The 23,417-nt window shown below is 33.2% G+C and overlaps 1 protein-coding gene across 1 annotated transcript in view; it reads left to right on the plus strand.

Annotated features, from left to right (window-relative positions):
* The window catches only part of LOC132742969 (uncharacterized), a 51,675-nt gene that overhangs the window by 19,288 nt on the left and 8,970 nt on the right, over positions 1–23,417 (plus strand). Inside the window, exon 4 of the mRNA XM_060731476.1 lies at positions 12,082–12,188. The gene's annotated coding sequence lies outside the window, so the exon portion shown is untranslated. The remainder of the gene's footprint in view (positions 1–12,081; positions 12,189–23,417) is intronic.

Consider the following 23,417-nt stretch of genomic DNA (forward strand, 5'->3'; position numbering starts at 1 on the left):
AGCTAAGATATTAAGCATGAAACATCTTCTAGTGAGTGTCTACCAAGTTTGTTCAAATAAAAGCCCTGGGGTCAAAATTGGCCCCGCCCCGGGGGTCATTGATTTTCCCTATATGCATATAGTAAAAACTTAAAAAATCTTCTTTTAAAGAACCATAAGAGCTAGAGCTTAGATATTTGGCATGAAATGTCTTCTAGTGAATGTCTACCAAGTTTGCTCAAATAAAAGCCCTGGGGTCAAAATTGACCCCGCCCCAGGGGGTCATAGATTTTCCCTATATGCATATAGTAAAAACTTAAAAAATCTTCTTTTAAAGAACTCAAAGAGCTAGAGCTAAGATATTTAGCATGAAACATCTTCTAATGGGTGTCTACCAAGTATGTTCAAATAAAAGCCCTGGGGTCAAAACTGGCCCCGCCCGGGGGGGTCATTGATTTTCCTTATATGTGTATATCAAAAACTTAAAAATCTTCTTTGAAAAAACCCAAATAGCTAGAGTTTAGATATTCAGCATGAAACATCTTTAAGTAAATATCTACAAAGTTTGTTCAAATAAAAGCCCGGGTGTCAAAACTGGCCCTGCCCCAGGGGTGTCATTGTTTTTAACTATATGTGTATAGTAAAAACTTAAAAAATCTTCTTTTAAAGAACCGTATGAGCTAGAGCTTAGATGTTTAGCATGAAACATCTTCTTATGGGTGTCTACCAAGTTTGTTCAAATAAACAAATAAAAGCCTTTGGATAAAAATTGGCCCGGGGTTGGGGGGGCTATATACAGGTGAGCGACCTCAGGGCCATCATGGCCCTCTTGTTTTGGGGAAGGATGTTTTTGTTCAGATTTCTGTCAGAAAGGTCTTGTATTATCAAGATGCCTCAGATGATATGCCAGCACTGTGGTCATGTGGGTACATTTGGACACCGCCAGAAGACCAAGCATGCCCAGTCAGATTGCATGGTTATACAGGCTTACTGGCCTCATATGAATCCCGGACAATCCCCCTCCCGGACGATTCCCCTTCCATATTATTTTCACAACCCGGACATTTCCCCTCTCGTTATTTTAATAGGGTGGACTTTTCCCCTCCCGTTAATTTTATAGGACGGACAATTCCCCTCCCGTTATTTTAGCAGAGCGGACAATTCCCCTCCCGTATTTATCAGAGCGGACGTGACATTATACGGCCCTTAATCATAGCCGCCACTGAGTATAAAAAATCTATAACCATTCTTATTAAAGATGACAGTTTTTACTCTTAACAACACACTGTTAAAGATCGGAACTTTTAAGAATCATTATTTCACAAAGGTGACATTATACCGCCTTTAATCATTGCCGCCGCTGCTTAAGATAAACAAACTGTCAATAAAAAATCTTTAATCAATGCTGCCCTTAATTAAATGTATCCTTGATTGCAAAACCAATTAATTACAATTATTTTACAGCTGCAGAAATGTATTGACGAAATAAAGATTATTTTAACAAAAAAAAATGCGTTTTGTTTTGTTTATATTCATGTCAATATAGACAAGCAAAATGTATTTAAAGTCGATTAAAAATACCTTTCAAATAAACAATATTATAACATATATATGTTCAACAGCTCAAATAAACAATATTATAACATATATCTGTTCAACAGCCACTGGAGGGAAATTGTCCGCTCTGACAACAGCAGGAGGGGAATTGTCCGCTCTGCTAAAATAACGGGAGGGGAATTGTCCGCCCTGTAAAATTAACGGGAGGGGAATTGTCCGCCGTAAAAAAATAACGGGAGGGGAAATGTCCGGGTTGTGAAAAAACATTCAAATTTACTGGGAGGGGAATCGTCCGGGAGGGGAATTGTCCGGATATCGCCTCATATCTATATTAGCGTGACAAAAAAAAGAAACCTTGTCTAGAATAGGTTAATGTTTATTAGTATGTATTTACAAAATTAAATTGCTCGGGCGAGGCTGGCCGCGCAACCAATTAAATTTTGTAAATACATACTTAAAAATTTTAACCGGCTTAGTGTTTTTAATTTAATTTTACAAACAGTCAATTTACTAGACTCAGATTAACAGTTTGCCTCTTTACCAAAGTAAATGTGTTACGATTCATTTAAAATACTGCAATCCTATTGGACCAAAAATAATTTCAATCAAAGGGTATAAAATTTGCACTTTTATAGATAAAATTTGGCAAATCTGATTTTACTAATATCCCTATGTCAAAATTCAGGTCATTTATCAAAATTTTATTTTTGCTTTGATTTGTCGCAGTTATCCCTATAAAAGTCTGATTTGATAAGCAGCATGAAAAATATTTTCAATTAATATATTATCAAACAGTTATGCAATTGTTAACTACTGTCATGAATGGACCTGATTAAATCCTTTGTGAAATTTGGTGAAATTTCGACAAGATAAATAAACAGGTTGTGTTAGAAAGGATCAAAGAACTACACCTGTAATTTATAAATGAGAATTTAACAGGGTAATATGTTTTTCATGATTGAAATTTAATTTCATGTGTGTTAAAAATATCTAAAAAAAAAATGAAATGTTGAAAATAGATTTAAGTGTGTCTAATGTAATCATTTTAATGGCAATTTTTTGTATGTTTACATTTCAGGAAACACAAAATCGCCATTGTTAGAAAATTTCCTGAATTTTGTTGATAATATAAATTAATTGAAATTTAGATGCATGCAGGAATAAATTTAAGACCAGATCATAAAATTTTGCAAATGGATTTTATTTTAAATGCTTCAGATTTATTTAGTTGCAATTGATCTTGATGGAGATACTAAATATCAGCTCTCATATGGATTTAAGTGGCTTCTATTAAGGAACAGTTTGAGGTATGATCTTTTAATAGAACCTTTGTGTCTTTATGATTTCAACAGCTGTCATGGATTTAAGTGGCTTATTCTAAGGAACATGTGCAGTTACATTAGATGTGATACATATTTAAGGATTTCAAACAGCTGTCATGAATTTAAGTGGCTTATTGTAAGGAACTGTTTGAGGTAATATATAAATATAAGATTTGTGTCAAGGATTTCAACAGCTAGCTCTCATGGCTTTAAGTGGCTTATTCTTAGGAACAGTTAGGTTTAATCTAATACTATATATAGAACTTTTTCCTTATGATTTCAACAGCTCTTATGGATTTAAGTGGCTTAATTAACTTACTACAGAATTAAGTATATTCTGGGTTTTCCAAACTAATCCAGGGATATGTACAAAACTACAGTTGCTGAGCTTCGAAAAATAAGTGCAACAGGTTGACAAATCTCATAGGAACTCTGGAACAGGACCGCAGATTGTGGGGTATATCGTAAAATTTAACCAATTTTAAAAGTAAAGATTGTGTTCAATTGATAATATTTTTTTTGAGGCCAGACACTCGGATAATACAAAAATATATATTTAGATGTAGGGGGAACATTTTTAAAAACTGTTACATGATTGAAAATATGCCCAGCAATTTGTGGTCCCGTTCCCGAGCTCTTGTGGATTTATCTATTAAAGTGCACCTGATTAAGCTATAATGGTAAAAGTTTGTTTGTACCGAGCGCTAACTGTATCTTTCATGAAAAACCTACATTTGCCGAGTTCCGGATAACAATCTTTTACTTTAAGCAACAGTTTGCTTTAATCTTTAAATAGAACCTTTGTGTCTTTAGGATGTTTTAAGTAAGAAAAAGGATGTTATTTTCTTATTTACATAGATAATTATCTAAAACGTGTACACCATTAACTGGGGATATTTTAGTGGTATAGGTTTAAGGTGCCTGCTGTCACTTATTGCTGTAGGCAAAATGATCTAATTTACCATTAAAGTAAATGTGTATTAAAAGGTTTTGTATGTAAATGATAATTATGATCGCCATTAAGTTTAACTGAATTAGGACAAATTTAGATTATAACTGTAATTGATGACTAATGTAAGATAATTATGAAAATAATGTTAGTTTATTTACTGTACTAATTGCACTTTAAATCATAATGGATGAGTCTTACATGAGAATTTGAAATTGCTACAATATCTGTCTTTGTCTAAGGGATTTCAATTGTAAAATATCAAAATTGATCAGCTATTAAAAGCTTCTTTATGTTAAATATGTAAAAAACACTTTTTTTCTGTTTTTAACATCAATTTAAACATATTTTTGGTCATATTGTAATATTTTGGCGGACGGTACACCTTGCCTGCTTTTACTGGATAAATAACCAGTAATTACCAATCTCTTAACAAGTAACCAACTAATAATCCCACATAATTTTTTAATCAGGTGAGAAAAAAATGACCATTAGACTCAATGTGTGACAATGTCTGACATTTCGTCTTATATATTATAGTGCCTCTGGCTTTGACTTCATACATGTAAACCACTTTAAGATTTTTCTTAAAATAAGGGGTATTTTCACAAATCAAAGAAATCTCCCTCTTTTTGATTTCAGAACTTTCTTTGTTTATTGAAAAATCTCCCTCTTATTGCAGAAAAATCTCCCACTTGATGATCGAAAAAAGATCACATGTACGTATGCAAAGACAAAAAAATGACAGAAATTATCCACCACATCCTAAAAAGATTTTTGGTCATCTTTCAGTACTGAAAACAAATTTCTGAAGAAAAAATAAAGACACAAAATTGATATTATATCCTCACTGGGGTTTTATGGGATTTCATGGTTATAGTTTTTTTTGATATCTATGATATCATTTATATCATCACTCAAAAACCTTGCTGCTATTAAGGAAATTATTATTTATTTGTTGACTCATCCATGTTGTTTGTTTATGTTTCCTCCCAAATAACTACAAGTATTGAAAACTTTAAGAGTGAAGGAATGCAGGGTAAATGCTATTTTTATGATGTTATTATTGATTTTTCACACTCTCGAAACCTCTAAATCCCTTTTAAGCAGGAAAATGGTGATACTGTTAGGGTTATAATTGACCAAAGCACTCTACACAACAAGGATACAAATATTGCCATAGGATAAAGTTCTTTTTGTGCCCCCATGTTAGTGGCGGGCATTTAGATTTACCCTTGTCCTTCCGTCCATCTGTCCGTCCGTCCATTCACTTTTGTGTCGCACGTAACTCAAAAAGTAATTGACATAGAGTCATGAAACTTTACAGGAATGTTGATCAGTATGTGTAGTTGTGCACCTGGGTATTTTCGTCTGGATATTTTTAGTATTTTCAGAGTTATTGCCCTTGACTTAGTAAAATTTTGCAACTTTCAACTTGTGTCGCATGTAACTCAAAAAGTATTTGACCTAGAGTCATGAAACTTTACAGGAATGTTGATAAGCATGTGTAGTTGTGCACCTGGGTATTTTCGTCTGGATATTTTTAGTATTTTCAAAGTTATTGCCCTTGACTTAGTAAAATTTTGCAATTTTCAACTTGTGTCGCATGTAACTCAAAAAGTATTTGACCTAGAGTCATGAAACTTTACAGGAATGTTGATCAGCATGTGCAGTTGTGCATCAGATATTTTCGTCTGGATTTATTTAGTATTTTTAGAGTTATTGCCCTTCACTTAGAAAATTTTTGCAATTTTCAACTTGTGTCGCAAGTTACTCAAAAAGGATTTGACATAGTCATTAATTAAACCTTATGGGCAGGTTGCTCAGCATATTTAGATTTGCACCTTGGGTTTCGCTTGTGGATTTATCCAGTATTTGTAGAGTTATTTCCCTTGACTTAGTAAAAAGATTGACAGAACAGTGGCGCGGTGGGGGCACCCGTGTCCTATGGACACATTTCTAGTTTTACTGTACTTTTGTTATTATGGTACTTTGTTATAATGTTTATGGGAGGAATTTCCTGGGCAGTTTATTTCAGCTATGAAAGAAAACAGAAAGTTGTTTTTGAATAAACAGCACAGGTAATATTTAGGTGCAATTGCTGTTTTTAAATTTATTGTTAATTATGAAACAAAAGTGAACTATTTGGAAAGTAAAGTTAATACGAATCATCAAGAGAAAGCAGGTCTAGTTGTGTCATGAAGGAGTGTTTTTGCAGCAAGAAGGCATTTCTGTGTCATGAGGGAGTGTTGTGTTGTAAGAAGCCAGCTTTGTTTGAGTTATAAGTGAGTGTTGTGTTAGAAAGCAACACTATTTGTGTCATAAGGGAGAGTTATGTTGTAAGAAGCAGCTTTATTTGTGTCATGAGGGAGTGTTGTGTTATTAGAAAGCAACTCTATTTGTGTCATGAGGGAGTGTTGTTTTGTGAGAAGGCAGCTCTTTTTGCTTCATGGGGATTGTTAGCATAATTGTTTAAGCTATAAGTTAAAGACTGGACTAATATAAGTTTCATTAAGTGTCGATACCTGTGCCATGTTAAAGCAGATCTTACTATTTATCTATTTTTTGCCATCTGAGAAGGCAGATCTGTTTGTGGCATGAGTGATTATCTTTCATGCAGACTGCTTTTGTCATGACCATGAGAAGGGAAGTCCATGATGATGTGTTGAAGGAGTACCATTGTTTGTTGCTAAAGAATGCATTTCTGTTTTATTTTGATGTCTTGAAGAGCAACTTATCCGAGTGTCATGGAAGTGCAGCTCTTTTATTTGTTTTATTAAAGAGAATACAAATATAATTCAGTTATATACGGCATTTGTATATTTGTAGAGCACTCTGTTGTAATGTTATGGGATGTTAAAGCATATTCAAGAGAACAGTAATTTCCCATTGATCTGCATTCATAAAAGCATATAGGAGAAACAGTTTAGAATGTTTATATGAAATTTTATCTTTTTTTCATTTTTAGAACATCTAATATAATATGGATGAGGATATCTAAATATGACAAGTACCTGTTCAGATTTTGTACAGTTAACTGGGTTGTGATATTGAAATCTTTTTTTTTTAATAAGAACATGAGTTTATATTTAATTCTAAATGGAATGCATTATACAGGTTGTAAAATTACATCTTAAACTGATGGAAGAGCAATTTTTCATAGCTGATACAACTTATAATTGTAAAATACATTACAGTGGATAAACACTCATAAGAAATGTACAAGTTGAATTAAATAATCTCGCACTAAATCATACAGTGATTGGAAGTAAAAGTGGCTTGTGCTCGCAATTAACCAAACACATTGAATTATACAGACTCACAGCGATTGATACATTGATTCCATTTTACCCTCTGTGTACATTACATTGAAATAATTTAATTCATGTATCAGCTCATCAGTATAATACAAGAAAAAAATGTTTCCCTTTTTTGTGCACCAATGGGTCATTATATTTACTGTCAAAGTTGCCATTTTATCCTTTTGAAAAGGTCCCAGCAGGATTTGAAAAGCCTTAATTAGTGTAGGTTAAGGCAGGCAAATATCAGGTCAGTTCAGGTCACAATGTGCACACATAGCTTCTTTTCTGTCCATTATTGGTGCAATTAATTTCCAACCACTTGCGCCCTGACACCCTCTTGTTAAACAATAACAATCTGGAAAAAGAACAGTAGGTGAAACTTAATGAGGTATTAATGATAAAGAAACCTGAAACAGTTTTAACTTGTCAGGAGTACAGCCCATGTAAACTTGAGTGGCAGTTACTTCTAGATTTCATTGTGATAACAAAGTGAGTTATTAGGAAAGCTGTAGTTTGTATTTCATTGTTTGAATGGTTGTGTTTTTGAATGTGATAAAATCTCTAGACTCTGTAATTAATGAAACAAAGGACTTTTTCCCATTAAATATCATTAAAGTGTTACTTGGGAACCGGTTAAAGGTTATTTTTAAGTAAATCTAGATCTGAGATATATAATTTAAACAAGAAATATAAAATAATTAAAAATGAATTTAATTAGAATAGTGTTATACTTAACAATATCTTATCAATGCATGTAGGTGATGACTACATGTTTATATGCCTCAGCCTGTGTGTATATTTTAAAAAGTTGCCTAAGAATTTATTTGAAAAAAGTTGGTAAGACAATTTGTGTAGGTCAAGATTTTGTTTTGATCCCTCATCAGTGCATTTTCCGCAGTTTTCATCATATAACTAAGCTCGGGGTGGTTCCCTGAGCTTACAAGAGGGCATTTACCAAGGCCTTAGTCTACCAATCAATGTAAAATTCTCAACAAGGCTTAATATAGGCTATTTAGAGTTTGCTGGTGGCAACAAAATCTTCCCATGTGACCAGTGCAGTCTAAGGTCTGTGTGCTGTCTGATCATGGTCTGCACTAGCTGTTAGCTATTCATATTATTAAGTGAGTAAATATTTTGAATTTTCCCTAAAAGTGATGAATGGTTTTGTCCAGATTGAAAGATGGACAAATCCATGTGTTAAGGGTTATCAAAGTTGATAGGACGATTAACTTAACAAGTACAACAATCAACAAATAACAACAAATAAAAAATTTGTGGGATAAAGAAAACACTTTATGAAAGCATTATAAGGAGAGATGATCATTGAAGTTTTATATCTGATTTTATTCAAATATTCCTTAAATTTATTCACTGATAAAAGATTGGGGCTGTATTTAAATATTTTGATGTATTAAATCACTGGCTATTAGCAATGTTTTATTGATAATAAAGAGGAATTTAAATTCCAGGTGCCGGTTTTAATGGCACACCTTTTAATAGCATTTAATATCTAATTCTGAGGGAGTAGATTGTAAGAGCCATGTTTTGTTTGAATATTCAGTGAATTTATCTTTGTTATTTGAAATTTAGGAAGAAAAGAAAGAACAGATCATGATAGAAATGTTTTATTTTTGAATTTTATGAATAATTATTGTTTTGATAAGATGTATAAAGAATTATTAACTTTTTATTAGATGTGCATAAGTTTACAAATGTGTTTTCTTTGTTTGAGAATGGTGTTGTAACAATAAATCTAAAAAATGTTTTACTGATAATCATATAAAAGTCTGTCAGTTCACAACACGGTCCAAAGGCTTTGGCATACTGTCGAGATACTTCTGTAACAGAATTGAAAACCAGAAATGTTTATGGAACCAGTATAACATTAACAGTGAATACAAAAATAGGTTCGGAGAAGGTCTGATTTCATTGTTCAAAGGAGAACGCCCTATCTATAGTTACAAAGTATATTCTCTGTACTCATTAAACATGGCTAAAACACGAGGGAGGAAAAAGTATTTTTCCATGTTTCTGGTACAAGTAGTAGAGAAGTAATTACTTCATTCACCTGCTAGAGATGTTTATCACCTGTTGATATATTCTCCAGTACAAGAACAAAAGGCTAGCCTGACCTTGTCATATTACTGATTTTTTGGGTGGGGTTTGCCAAAGTGGCATAAAATATAAATTAAATTTATGGGGTTTTTTTGTTTAACCTTTCATTATACTGTTCATAGCTAGAGTTACTGAGTGCGAAGGATTATAATTTATTTTAACATTTTTACTCCTTTTGCTTACAATAACGGCTGGATCTTTTTTTCAAATATAGCTCATAATTATTTGATATGGACTTTTGGAAAAAAGATTTTATTTTAAGCTTTGTAAATAACATTTGGACGATTTGTAAGTTTACTTACGTCCTTAAAATTTGCATCTGAAAATGAAACAAAGGTCACACATTAATATCTTTAAATAAGTTTGTTGATAATTCTTTAAATTTGTATTTAAAAAAAAACAGAGAACCCGGCCATTGCACTGTAAAGCAAAGAAATTAAGAATCCTTTAATATTGGAAATTCTAAAAGATTCATTTGTACTAAGCTTACATAACTGAAAAGTGTCAATTGTAGTATAATACCCAAAAGTGAAGTAGTTCAAATGTTTCGGGGATTTTTTCTCTCTCTCATTTTTTTATGTGTGAAAGAAATACAACCCAATACTCTTTAAGACAATAAAAATGTTACAATTTTCTTTTTTGTATATTTTTTATTGAAACAGTGTAATAGTATAGTGTTATCATGTTACAGTAGATTACCATCATGCATGCGCAGTGTCTATTTTTGTTATTTCATGCATGATGTAAGTGCATAAAATTACGCTAAAGATCATTATCTAGAAATAGTATCAATTTTCCCATGATCTGCGGATGCCTGAAATTTCATTGCCTTATAAACAGTGAATAAAATTTTAGTTTTTTATGGAAATCTGAGACAAATTATGCAAATTTTTGTGATTTTTTTTTTCCGTAAATTGTAAGAAAGTGAAAGGCTATTTTTCACAGGAATGGTAAGGGGCCGTTCGTTCCCTTAAACTAACTTTCGGGGATGGGGTGGTGGGTGCAGGGGAATAACATTGAATTTTTGCAAAACTGAGTAGAAACAGCTTTATGTAATTGGAAAATTGTGTGATTTAAAGAAATAATATTCTGAGGGGTTTACAACTGTAAATTTAAAGACCTCTGCTGGTGTGATTAAAAAAAGAATATTTTGACCCATGCTAAAGAAGAAGAAAAAAAACTACCCTGAATTAAAAAGTATATTTAAAGGGAAAAAATATCTCTTGATTGAATGAATGATAAATAAAACCCCTCCAATTTTTTGTTTTTCGATTCAAAAGCTTGGTTGTATTAATTTACTGCTAATGGACTTTACAAACAATAAAATTGTGTTTCAAATGAATTATTTCACCATAAAACTAGGACACTAAATCAGGGAGGGGAGTCAAAACTGATAGCTATCATCAAGTTGTGTGAATGTATCATCATCTAATTTATTCCTCTGGTTTCTATATCCTAGGGGAGGAAAATGCAAATTTGATCATTAAGGTGGTCTTTCCATCAATATCCTTTAAATATGCTTACAATATTCATGTTCTTTTAAATAATATTATTTTATTTGAATAACATGTTACAAACTTCTAGTGGTCTCAGTTTGGTAGTTTTATACACTCGTTTAATTGAGTTCAAGCTTTCATGGATGGGGTCTGTACTCTCAATGCCTAAAAGGTTGGATGGACTCTCATTAAACATAGAATACACACACACTAACAAACTTTCATGCAATGAGAGCAGTGTCTGTTTCATAATTTTTGTTTTGTTTTCCGGCTTAAATGCCAAACCCCTTTTTGTTGGGGACATCATAAGTCCAGCAAGATGTTCGCGGGTTCCATGATTGCCTTTGTATAAATCATACCATTGTGTATTCAAGCGATAAGAGATTATCTCACTATTTCTTGGATTCAAACACAAAAGTCATAACCTGAAAGTTAGGAGTCGATGCTCTACCCTTATTCACCTTTCTCCCCTTTTTTTGCTGCTATAATTGTAATATTTTTGTATTAAACATTGAATTGTATAATTATATGAAAAACAAGAGTCAAATGTGCGTGCAATATGTTGATCACTGTACTTGAACAGTATTGCAAACGGTAAAATGTTTGTTGCTTGCATGGATGTGCAGAGCCAGACTGACCAGTTGCTCATAGTAACAGCTAACATTTTCTTACCAATATCTTAAATGGAATTGTCCATCTTTCAATCTGGACAAAACCATTCATCATTTTTATGGAAAATTTCAAAATGTGTACTGACTGAATAGCGAACAGTGCAGACCATGATCAGTCTATGGCATGATTGTTGGCTCGCCACAGATCTTGCCATGGTCCACACTGGTCATATTTTGACAGCATGTCCAGGTTAAAACAGAACCAGTCTGTGTGATTTTATTTTTTTATTTTTTCGAAGGAATTCGATATGAGCTACTGAAATTATCCTTTACTATATAATTCATGAATTTTGATTACTGAGAGGGAAAGAAAAGTTATGTAAATTGATGGATGGGGAAAGCTTTCAAGCATGAAATACAGAAAGATGAACAAAATGATGGTAATGATGTGTATCTGTATGATAAAGGAGTTTCTCTTTTAAATCTAATCATCATAGTTTATGATGTGAAATTACTACATGTTATCATTTCCTGATATTACGAAACTGAAAAATATTTTATTGAGGTTTCTTTCTGATGTCAGAATGCCATTATACTTTCATCAACGTGTAATTAAGGAACAATGGAGGTTTCTCTGTTATTTCTGACTACAATATACTTCCATCCATGTCATTAAGAAAGAATGATATGGAATGTTTTGTGTTTTAATTTAGAATATAGGAAATCAGTTTTGTTGTTTTCTTATTTCAGTTGCAGTGTCATCGGATTGTGATCATTTTCGTGAACGGTATAAAAGGTGATGGACAAGGACTTTGTTGAAACAATTTATGTGGATAATTACTACTCTGGTACTTTAAGTAAGTTGTTGTTGATGTTTAATTAATTAATTAAGTGTAATATAATATTGAACAAAGTATATTAAGCTAGAGAATTATTACTTGTAATTTGATGCATATAGTATACACAAAACTCCTAACAAAAATGTCTTTACAAATATTAAATAATAATTAGGTTTTAGTTTTCTTTAAAAAAAAGTTTTTTTAAGTATATTTTAATGAAAGAGAAGTGAAATTACTTGTATATACATTTTATAAACTCAAGATGTACATCGCAAAAATTATGCTCTTTTTGTTATATCAAAAGAAAAATCATAATTAAATCATCAAAAATGAGGGTCAACCATAGATGCAGCATCCTGTAGATTTTAATAGCTTAGAATATTTCACAGACATAATATGTTTCAAGGAAAGAAATGAATTATTAAATGTTGGTTCAGAAACACCCCTGAAATTCTGAAATAAAGATAGAAAGAGTAATTACAAATCATTCTGGTTTTAACACAAAGCCTTCCAGTAATTTATGCTGTGATCCAAATCAAATTGACCATCAAAACCTGAGTTACTGACCCAGATGTCAAAATCTAGATGACCAAATAAAGGTCATAGAACCAGTATCACATTAATAATCTTTGTCCATTCAATAAATAACAATAATAATATTGTAGTGATAATTATGTCTCCCCCACCTCGGGGGGAGACATATTGTTTTTGCCCTGTCCGTCCGTCAGTCCGTCCGTCCGTCAGTCCGTCCGTCCGTCCGTCCGTCCGTCCGTCCATTCTTCGTTTCCGGACGATAACTAGAGTTCCTTTTGACCTACAGCTCTCAAACTTCATAGGATGAATGGTCTTATTGAGCAGATGATCCCTATTGTTTTTGGGGTCAGTAGTTCAAAGGTCAAGGTCACAGTGACCGTTGGTCAATTTCTCGTTTCCGGATGATAACTAGAGTTCCTTTTGACCTACAGCCTCAAACTTCATAGGATGATTGGTCTTATAGAGCTGATGATCCCTATTGTTTTTGGGGGTCAGTAGGTCAAAGGTCAAGGTCACACTGACCGTTGGTCAATTTCTCGTTTCCGGATGATAACTAGAGTTCCTTTAGACCTACAGACCTCAAACTTCATAGGATGATTGGTCTTATTGAGCAGATGATCCTATTGTTTTTGGTGTCAGTAGTTCAAAGGTCAAGGTCACAGTGACCGTTGGTCAATTTCTCGTTTCCGGATGATAACTAGAGTTCCTTTTGACCTACAGCCCTCAAACTTCATAGGATGATTGGTCTTATAGAGCAGATGATCCCTATTGTTTTTGGGGTCAGTAGGTCAAAGGTCAAGGTCACAGTGACCGTTGGTCAATTTCTCATTTCCGGATGATAACTAGAGTTCCTTTTGACCTACAACCCTCAAACTTCATAGGATGATTGGTCTTATTAATCAAATGATCCTATTGTTTTAATGGTCAGTAGGTCAAAGGTCAAGGTCACAGCGGACCGTTGGTTAATTTCTCCTTTCCGGATGATAACTAGAGTTCCTTTAGACCTACAACCCTCAAACTTCATAGGATGATTGGTCTTATTGAGCAGATGATTCCTCTTGTTTATGGGGTCAGTAGGTCAAAGGTTAAGGTCACAGTGACCATTGGTCATTTTCTCATTTCCGGATGATAACTAGAGTTCTTATCAGTGAGGACATTTAACTATTATTGATATATCAGTGATATATCAGTTGTCTGGTTTTATATACTCTGTTCTTTTATCTCCATTTCCATTCCTGTTTCCATTCACAGTTATTCTCAGCAGTGGGGGAGACATGCGCTTTTTTACAAAAGCATCCTCTAGTTTTTCCAGATACAAGCACAATGACCACCTTTATTGACTGTAGATTTTTTCACGGTAACTGTATAATTGTGATAATTTTTTGGATTTTTTTTTTCCACACAATAATCTCCTTCATTTTACTGTACATGTATTTATAAAGTATTATTAATGGTTACTTCACAGATAAAATCAAGGTGATAATTAGTGATACAAATGTGTTATGCTCCTTTGAATGTAATTAGCACAATAATGCTACTAGAATAAAGTCATGTCAGGCTACATATTCATGCAGTCTCTATCTTCCCCTTGGTATGTTACAAATAATGTAGATGTCATTGAGAAGAAAGGGTATCGGCTGAAGAGTTATAGAACTTAGAGTGAAAACAAAAAAATCACCAAAACTGGGGATTTGTGAATAGCTGCCAAAACCGATAAATTTTCCAAAGTATTAGAGATAGTTGGAAGAAAGCCTTTTGCAACATGAAACCCTTTTTCAGGGCTCCCTTTTCCCTTCATTGTTGTTTTTGGTTTCTGGCTTAGTTCCCGGGAGTCCTACCTTTTTTGGGTCTAAATTACTCTTTTTGGCAAATCTGTGTTACAAAGGGGCAGAAGATAATTATCATCTCTTGCTGCTTCAAAATTAACCCTCTAGGTGCATGACTGGTGTGGTGACATGCATGTGGTCCATATGCCATAGCTTAAGCTTATTTTGTGCCTGAAAGGGAGGATGAATCCACATTAAACCTAGAATTAATGCATACATAATCCATACCACTTGTGTCTGATCTGACTCTATTCTGTTGGATACTCAATTTTAGTTTTGGAAATTAACAGTATGAACCGCCATTGCCATTTTCAACATTTGTGTTCTTCAAAGCAAGGCAAGAGCATTATATAAATACAGCAAGGTTTAATAAGGTGTATAAACATAATGGCAGGTTTCAAAACCTGCTGATTTAGGGATACTAAGTGTCAAAATCAGATGCATTTGAAAAGATTTACAACAGACATGGGACAGCTGGTAACTTGACAATGAAAAATGTGTTACTGGTATTAATGTGTTTTTATTAAAAGATGCGTTGACAATATAATTGTTATGTCACTTTGACAATAGCTTCAAGCTATCTTTGAAGTAAAGCATGAAAACTGTAAAACTACTGTAAACTGCCATATTCTATTAGTGTATTTTAAGGTCTATTGGCCGTAATTGCTGTATTTTTTTTTCAGAAAAAAAATTATAGTATCAAAGAAAATGAAATAACAATTGTGAGATACTATTGAGGCATGCATGGTAGCTGACATTAATCTGATTTAGTTTGAAGCTGAAACCTTGAAGCTTACATGGCATCCCTTTAAATACATGTATCTTGGATTAATAAGCAGATTTGAATACTTGGTTTATATCGTGTAATATTTTATATATTTAACAAGTGAATTTCTTTGTCTTTAATTCTAACCGTCATCGGAATTTTTAAAAGTTTTTGCTGTAAAATTTTGTAAAAGGGATTTTTTCATTAACACTGACAATGGTTTTAAAATTAATATAATAAGTTTGGAAGAAAGTGTTGAAAATTTCTTCATTTTGAGGAATTTTTTTTTTTCCCAAAAACGGCAGGTTTTACTACTTGCAGATTTAGATTCGGAAATTTTTAAAAAATGGACTCCCCCCGGGGTTCAGAAACCTATGAAGTAAACATTTAAACTTTAATATACATTTCAAAATTACCCCTTGTGGCTGAGGGGTTGCCTTGAATGGTTGAGACATATTAGAATTGCAGCTACCATTTAACCTAATGCGTGATCGTAAGAGGCGTCCGTGTGTTCGAATAGCTGAAGTATATGCATCTCTTGCTTTAAAAGGTTAGCCATCTTTCCTGTTTCAGTGCCATATGACATATACTGTGTTGGTGCGCCATAAAACTAAATAAATAAACACTTTAAAATCAGCTGGAAATCATACTAAAGTGAAGCACTCATTCAAAATTAAATTTACTTTTACATAGAAATAAAGTTAATGGAAAAAAAAAACAATGCTTACTCATTGTTTCGACTTATTTTGTTTTTCAATGTTTCTACCTTGTAAATTTTCAACTCTGAGGTAAAAGTAGGTGAAATTGTTTGAATAGTTAAATGACCTATCAAAGCATTAAAGTAACCATTATAAAACTTCAAAGTCATCATTCTAAAGTCACATTTGAGTACAAGAAAACTTGTGTACTTATTTGGAAAGATCACTTGAATTAAAGTTTAGAATGATGTCATATTGCTGAAGTTTTATTACCATTTATGGTACAATCAAACCAAGTTGTTGGACATTAACGAAATTGTAAACAGGGCAGTTGCAAGCTGCGGTCATTTCTCATGATCCACACCTACACATTGAATGTTTCATTCAGTTAAAAAGCTAACTGCCACAATTATTTGGGTTGGTGAAATGTTTCGGTTTTCTTCCTTTCATATTTTTATGTGAAACAAAAAGATTGCATACTTAGATTGACAAGTTATAAACATATAAGTAATTTAGGGAAAACAGCCTAAGGCAATTGTGTAATTACAGTAAGTTTGGTGGTAGTGTTAAATATATCAACTTTGACATGGTTTACAAGCTTGCAATTGTTTTTATATGGCTCTTTATGACAACATTTATGCTTCCAGCTCACCCTGAGCGGACTTACAATGCGTTCATGCTTTTAGCAAACCTTGAGCGGACATTTACGGTGGCTTTGTGAATATTGATACATTTTTTAAAAGGCTGTATGAATATGTTATTGGGATGATAGAAGTTTAAATATTTTTTTCTTGAGGGTTTTTTCTTCTTCATAAGTATGTGAATAGGTTTCATGAATCATGTAATTTACCTTGAGGATATAATTATATACAGTGTACTACTTCATTACTATATTTGATAATGAAACCTAGTTAAACCACCAATTTGTATTGGTCGGATGGACAGGTCTTACTTTATATTTGGAAAAGTCCATTGTGGGTTTGAGGGGATTTTGAATCAAAATAAAAAAAAATAGTTGTTTTTGGGAAATCAGCTAAATTTTTTTTTTTCAAAAAATTTTCCGGGTTTTTAAAAAAATTTTTACCCCTTGTTAAAGCTTTATTGCAAAGCCGTTCACAATTTTTTTTCTGAAATTTTAAATGTAAAAATTTGTTTGCACCCTCGGATTAGCAGAGAAATCTTAAAAAAATCTTAGCACCAGAGTAAGTCTGCTGAACAACAGACATTATTTTTGCTCAGATTTAAAGATGGATCTTTAATGTGGCATATGGGTTAGTGTATTCTATGGCTGTTTATTAGATTAAATACAGCAGTCATATTTTTATTTCATATCATATCACAGCATGTAACTAAAATAACTTCACTTTTATAGACCATTAAACAAGACTGTGTTACAATTATTTAAATCATAACTTAGAGACTGGCAAACTAGCCCAGCAGTCGGCATATATTTTATGAATCACCAAAATTTTGCAATATTTTGATATAATTGAGCGGTGCCATGACAAAACCAATGTAATCCGTTTGCGACCAGCATGGATCCAGACCAGCCTGCACGTCCACGCAGTCTGATCAGGATCCATGCTGTTCGCTTATAAACCCTATTACAAGTAGAGAAACTGATAGCAGACAGCATGGATCCTGATCAGACTGCGTTGATCTGGATCCATGCTGGTCGCAAACACATTACGTTGGTTTTGTCGTTTTGTCATGGCGCGGCTCAATTATATCTTACAATATTACATACAGGATCGTATCATATTCAATATAAAATGTTAATGAAGAATATGCGTTATGTATTTCACACAAAATGTTAAAATACAGGTGTCTGAGTGGCCTGTATGTATAAACATTGAATTATTTATTGAGGATTTTTTTTACTCTCGTTCCCTCATTTATTATGCAGTTACCTAGAAGGGGTAACAATTAGTGGTAATATAGTAATATTTATGTCTGCATTCGCCTGTCATAAACATGTGTGTGGTTTAAAGTCATTGTGAGCATTAAATACCTCAATTACCTTTGTTGTGAGTGGCTGTAATAATTGGAGACTTAATTTTATCTTTACTAATAGTGTATTTAGATAGGAATGAATTTTATTAATTGCTTTCAATGGTATATATTATTTGTGAGTGCAATTTCACTGTTATGTAATTTGTAAGTACATGAATTTTTGATGATTTGTTTGTTTAAATTGAGAAGTGTGTAGGGATGGGGGAATGGATGGAGGGGTGACGTGGGGGGGGGGGTAAAATTGAAGGTTTTTTATTGCATTTTGAATATATTTGTATATGTAGCATCATTTATTTTAAATTTTATAAAAGTACTTAATTTGTTGCAGAATGCTTTAAGTCAGTCTACACTATTCCCTCTTCAGTCAGTACTTAACATTGAAAATTTTCTATAAAATGATGAATGGTTTTTAACAGAATGAAAGATGATCAAGTCAAAATTCTAAGATATTTAGCATTAATAAAAAGTTTTAAAAAAAAACAACTTAGAAAGACTATACAAAATTAAGAGAAAAAGTCATAAAATTTCTTGCATTTTAAATAATTCCACAGGGAGCATGCCAATGTAACAATAAATAACTCTACATGCCAATGTATTAGATTATAAAAAGTTTCTGCAGAATGATTTGAAAAAAAAATCTACATGCCGACAGATTTAAAAGATACTTCCTAAAACCCTTTAAAAATTTACAGTTCAGGAAACATTTAACACATAGGAGGCCTCTCTGGAGACATGATATTTATTACTTTTGATTATTTACAAATACACAGTTATAGGAGATCAGATAATATGGGGTAAATAGTACAGGAGATGGCTATCTGTGAGATTTTACAGATGATTCCCAGTCATCATCTGACATTATATCTTACCATCATGCAATTATTATCTCTGAACATGCACCTGCTATCTCTTGTATATTTTTTTATTTATTTAATTTTTGTTTAAGGAAAAATTTGATTTTCTCAATTTTCTAAATTTTCAAGGTGGGTAATAATGTGGGGTTGTTTTCATAGAGTGAAGGAATCAGTTAATTGAGAAATTAATGTTGATTTCTTTTTCCAGCTAAGTCAGCCTGTCTGTCCATTTAAACCAGACTAATTTGCTATTGATATACCTGAAAATTGATACAGTCAAAGTGAGACATACCCATTATACAAAGTTAGAATGGTAAGGGTCAAGGTCATTGGGAATAAAAAAATCTGCTATTTATACTTTTCCTTGTCTAAAAGCTGGAATGGGGTTTTTATTTTCACTCTTTGTAGAATACAGGTGCCAGATTCACAGATGTTTTCTTGCTTATCATAGGCTATAGGCTTATTCTGTAAATGATGATATCCACCATAAAACGTTCACAAAAACAACATAGTTAATGATGTATTTATGTTGATGCAGAATGAAACCATTCTGATAAACCTTGATAAAGTTATTTTTATGAAACTGTAAAAAAATGCATTAGGCAGTGCCAGATTAAGCTTGAAAATAATGGATACTGTAGTTAATATATCAGGTTTGTGATAAATAAAATGTTTCACACTGTTATTGTTATATGTTCAGGCAATAAAGAACAAAGCATTCATGCATGGGTTTTTAGCTCACCTGAGCATATGCTCAGGGTGAGTTATTAGGATCACTCTTCGTCCGTCGTACGTTGTCCGTTCACACTTTTCAAACGACATCTCCTCTGAAACCATAAGGCAGATCATAATGAAACTTCACAGGGATGTTCCTTGTGTGAAGCCTTAACAAAGTTGTTCAAAGAATTCCATTCCATGCAGAACTCTGGTTGCCATGGCAACCAAAAGAAAAAACTTTAAACATCTTCTTCTAGAAAACCCAAAGAGCTAGAGCTTAGATATTTGGCATGAAACATCTTCTAGTGAGTGTCTACCAAGATTGTTCAAATAAAATCCCTGGGGTCAAAATTGGCCCCGCCCCAGGGGGTCATTGATTTTCCCTATATGCATATAGTAAAAACTTAAAAAAATCTTCTTTTAAAGAACCCAAAGAGCTAGAACTAAGATATTTAGCATGAAACATCTTCTAATCGGTGTCTACCAAGATTGTTCAAATAAAAGCCCTGGGGTCAAAATTGGCCCCGCCCCAGGGGGTCATTGATTTTCCCTATATGCATATAGTAAAAACTTAAAAAAATCTTCTTTTAAAGAACCCAAAGAGCTAGGCCTAAGATATTAAACATGAAACATCTTCTAATGAGTGTCTACCAAGATTGTTCAAATAAAAGCCCTGGGGTCAAAATTGGCCCGCCCCAGGGGGTCATTGATTTTCCTTATATGCATATAGTAAAAACTTAAAAAAATCTTCTTCTGAAAAACCCAAAGAGCTAGAGCTTAGATATTTGGCATCTAATATGTTCTAATGTATGTCTACCAAGTTTGTTCATATAAAAGCCCTGGGGTCAAAATTGGCCCGCCCCAGGGGGTCATTGATTTTCCCTATATGCATATAGTAAAAACTTTAAAAAATCTTCTTTTAAAGAACCAAAAGAGCTAGACCTAAGATATAAAGCATGAAACATCTGCTAATAAGTGTCTACCAAGATTGTTCAAATAAAAGCCCTGGGGTCAAAATTGACCCCGCCCCAGGGGGTCATTGATTTTTCCTATATGCATATAGTAAAAACTTAAAAAATCTTCTTTTAAAGAACCCAAAGAGCTAGACCTAAGATATTAAGCATGAAACATCTTCTAATAAGTGTCTACCAAGATTGTTCAAATAAAAGCCCTGGGGTCAAAATTGGCCCCGCCCCAGGGGGTCATTGATTTTCCCTATATGCATATAGTAAAAACTTAAAAAGTCTTCTTCTGAAAAACCCAAAGAGCTAGAGCTTAGATATTTGGCGTAAAACATGTTCTAATGGATGTCTACCAAGTTTGTTCAAATAAAAGCCCTGGGGTCAAAATTGGCCCAGCCCCAGGGGGTCATTGATTTTCCCTATGTGCATATAGTAAAAACTCAAAAAAATCTTCTCTTAAAGAACCCAAAGAGCTAGAGCTAAGATATTAAGCATGAAACATCTTCTTATCAGTGTCTACCAAGTTTGTTCAAATAAAAGGCCTGGGGTCAAAATTGGCCCCGCCCCAGGGGGTCATTGATTTTCCCTATATGCATATAGTAAAAGCTTTAAAAAATCTTTTAAAGAGCTAGAGCTAAGATATTTAGCATGAAACATATTCTAATGGGTGTCTACCAAATTTGTTCAAATAAAAGCCCTGGGGTCAAAATTGGCCCTGTCCCATGGGGTTATTGATTTTCCCTATATACATAGAGTAAAAAGTTAAAAATCTTCTATTAAAGAACCAAAAGAGCTAGAGCTAAGATATTTAGCATGAAACATGTTCTAATGGATGTTTACCAAGTTTGTTCAAATAAAAGCCCTTGGGTCAAAATTGGCCCTGCCAGGGAGAGGGGGGAGGGGGCAAAAGTCATTGTTATTCATTATTTGTGTATAGTAAAAACTTAACATCATGAAATATCTTTTAATGGGTGTCTTCCAAGTTTGTTCAAATAAAAGCCCTTTGGTTTAAACTGGCCCGGCCCTGGGGGCCTATGTTCAGGTGAGCGACCCCAGGGCCATCATGGCCCTCTTGTTTTTATGTACTCCTTACTGTTATCAAAATAATGTCTGTTAAATTTTGTTGTGAAATGAAATTATTCTGTAATTTTAGGAGGTTTTTTTTGTTAGTGCATTTTGTTGATGCAAAATTCAAAGAAAACTTTCTTTGTGTTATTTCAAAATTATTTTATTAATGAAAATTTTTGTACCAACTTACATAATAATCAGTGAGGTTTAACTCTTAGCCTGAATATACCCATGCCATGAGTGCAGACCAATGTCAGGCAGCTGGCACATCGTTACTGTCTATTCATGGTCTGCACTGTTAGCTAATCAGTCAATATTTGTTTTGAAATTTTCTCTAAAAATGATAAATGGTTTTGTCCGGATAAAAAGCCAGACAAGTCCATTTAAGGTATTTAGCATGATAAGGGTTAAATCTATATATGTCTAATAAAGAGAAGAGAGATGGGATAAACTATGGTGATCAGGGTTGTGGTTATAGTCAGTAATTGATTATCAGACTGATACATAATACAGTAATCTAATAATGTTTTTTTGTAGAGAAGTTAAACAGGGAACATGATAGATATATACCTATGAATTAATGATTCATTTTAAGTATATAATTGTTATGTAAAATAATTATGATTTTGTTAGTTTTAGGGCTTTTAAAGATAATTACATATGGATTTGTAAACTGGAGTAGTTGATGGAGTCCCCCCCCCTTGCCCCATCCTTGTGCCCTATGGTGTCCTTGCCCCACCCTTGTGCCCTACGGTGTCCTTGCCCCATCCTTGTGCCCTATGGTGTCCTTGCCCCATCCTTGTGCCCTATGGTGTCCTTTGCCCCACCCCTGTGCCCTACGGTGTTTAAGTTTGTTACTAATGCTTTGTTTGTAGCTCAATATTGTTGTTTAGTGAACATCACTCTTCCTTTTTGATTTCTCCTTTCTTTATATTATATAACCAGCGTCATTATCATCAAAATCATAATAAACTTATACACAAAAGAAGAATTTTAACTTGTTTTATGATACTAAATAAAGATAAATCAAAAGGGATTTTGATATTAAAGGGGCTCGCTCCACTGTCAGGTCAAAAAGCCTAAAAACACCAAAGTGGAAGTTTGTACATTATTAAGATCATTTGAAAAAACTCAATATGGAAAATCTGCTAAGGATCATAAAGGAATAAACTCATATTTAATTGAATCTGGATAAATTGAGAATGATTTTTGGCCTGATTTTTGGGTCATTTTACATTATAGAAATGATGGTTCTAGAAAAAGCACATTCTAGCTAGTATACATAGCCTGATGAAAACTGAAAACCCAAAAATCGTAGAAGAACCCTTCAAATGATACTGAAAAGTTTATCATTTAAAGTTGAACTGCATATAACATATTTTCAGTCTTTATAAATCTTAATAAATATGTTGAGAAGTTGTAAGGTACTTGTGGATATAACATTAAGCTAGCACAACATTTTGGTTACTTTAACTAGGTTTTAAATACTGGAGAATAGTGGGGAGGGGGGAATTTGTTAAATAGACAAAAGAGTATTAAATACTAAGTATCTCTTGTAGGTACTAGGTGGAATCAATATATTAATACATTTGTATTTTGAACCAGTCTCTTGTGAAATAATGTTGATGTACATCTTGAGGTTAAGAAGGTTATTTAGAGGAGCTGTGTCAAACGTAACATAGTCATTATACATGTATTGGTTTATAAAATACCGTTTGGTTTCCATTTAACATCCCTCCCTGTTGCCCCCACCCCCAAATTAATGCCCCCACCACCACCACATTTTGTAGAAGAAAAATCTTACCTTAT

This window comes from Ruditapes philippinarum, unplaced genomic scaffold, assembly GCF_026571515.1.
Source record: "Ruditapes philippinarum isolate M1 unplaced genomic scaffold, ASM2657151v2 ctg1781_1_1_1_1, whole genome shotgun sequence".
Classification (NCBI taxonomy): Eukaryota; Metazoa; Mollusca; class Bivalvia; order Venerida; family Veneridae; genus Ruditapes; species Ruditapes philippinarum.